We start from the raw sequence: 1,971 nt of genomic DNA, 5'->3' as shown, positions 1-1,971 counted from the left end.
ATTTTTTATTTTTGTGTTAATTTCCGGAATATATGGTAATGATATATACTTGATATCACCTTCTCTTCTTTGATTTACGTTTTTCCCTTTAGTTGAATTGTATATTTTATTTATCCTTTGCAAAACACCGAAATTTTAATTGATAAATAGAGACAATAAATGACACCCAGGAATTAATTTTGATTTGGAATTGAAACACAGTCAGGAAAGTATTTGTTTATAATTTCTTCCTTTACTTTTGCTTTTGTGCTTTCATTTTCTAATGCATTTCTGTTTATGTCTTCTGCATAAATATTGAACAGAATTAGCGATAGGGGACATCCTCTAACTCCGCGACTTATTGGGATTTAGGTGAATAGTTCACTGTCGCCTTTCTTTGCTCTTCTGACTCTGTCACATATTAATTTTCCAACTGTTTTGTATTCTTCATTGTTGTTTTTGGATGTATATTTTTCTATCCATTAAATGAAGAATATCCTTATTAATCTATGCGTTATTTCCTACCTACTTCGGGTTGTTGGGTGTTTTTCGTTTCATATCTACATGGGTTTAGTAGGTATTGCTTCTTTAATGATCCACTATATTGATTTCTATTTCTATCCGTTTTCCATTGTCGAATGATTTTGAAACTGATTAAAATAGAATTCTAATAAGGTTTTTACATCCAAATTCACATAAAAGCCAACAGTATTTTGACTTAAATTCTATCAAACTGTAACTACTTTAAGAGTTTTCTGAACTACTTTCAGAGTCACTTCGTGCCCTGCTTCGAAATCAATTCTATGTCATGTATATTTTTTATATGGAGTGTCCCTACTTAAGTTCCCACGATTTGGGAAACTTCATTCTTCATTCAAACTCAAACTCATTCTCCAGAAAAGTTCTGACTGGTCCAAAATTTAAAATGTAACCATTAGATAGGTAGATATACTTTTTCAGTCTTACACAGAAAAATAGAGTATCTTGATTTTTGACAAAATCGAAAATTGTTACTATGAAAAATTGATTAGAGTTCAAAAGAAGTACTTTCAAATTTCTAATAGCACCTACCTATGGACATCAAGTTTTGTTATTTTTCAGTTGAATTCATATGGACAACTTTTATTATCAATTTTACGGAAAATGTTAGATACTCTTCACAAAAAGTTCTGCATGTTTCAAAATCTAAAATACAATCATCAGATATCAAAGCTTTCCTGTCGTATCCGAGCTTTGTCCGTAAATATGAATTTGAGTTTTTTCTATACCATTTGAACCTTTATTGAAGGTACTTTATTATTGAGCAAAATTCATGTTTTCTAATATGCCGCATATACAGCTGAACAAAAAATATCTGATGGTTTGTATGTATCATTTGGATCAAGCCGAACTTTTCATATAAATAATAACTTTCTATTAACTTGTTTTTGGGGGGATTTAACACCTCCGATCTGTTGGAGATTACTTTCTCTTTAAGCTCAATGTTCCACGTTGTCCGGATTGTACTTGCAAAACTAAAAATACATCACGAAAGAGTTGATTTAAACAATGTCAATTGGCTAGCGCCTAGCGAAATAAATTCAAATACAGTCCTCCGCCTATGCAGGCTGCTATTAGCCTCTGCACGTATTTATATGTTATGCACCTGGTGGCGCCATTTGCATTTTTTCACATATTTGTGATCGCGGTTTATTTTTATTTTTTTTACCGTGTCACTCCTCTCTAGTAATTACGTTGCAGGTCTAAAAATAGCTCCTGCTCTTCTACGCGAGCTGCTTCTGAATCGGGTCGCTTATTTTCTGCCCGAGTAAATGAAGCAAACGAGGAAATCGACGTTTATTTTTCATATTCAATTAAAGCTCTATTAGGCAAAAAACCTTTCTTGGTTGAAGCCGTTCTGACCCGATGAAACAGTCTGGCGCCCCATTTGGTTCCCTGCCGAAATTCTTCCCGTTGAAGCCGTTGAATGCGTAAGCATAATTCTGATATTAA

Source organism: Dendroctonus ponderosae, unplaced genomic scaffold, assembly GCF_020466585.1.
Source record: "Dendroctonus ponderosae isolate FM_Combo_2020 unplaced genomic scaffold, Dpon_F_20191213v2 Dpon_F_20191213_5, whole genome shotgun sequence".
In the NCBI taxonomy this organism is placed as follows: Eukaryota; Metazoa; Arthropoda; class Insecta; order Coleoptera; family Curculionidae; genus Dendroctonus; species Dendroctonus ponderosae.
This window is presented reverse-complemented; position numbering follows the sequence as displayed.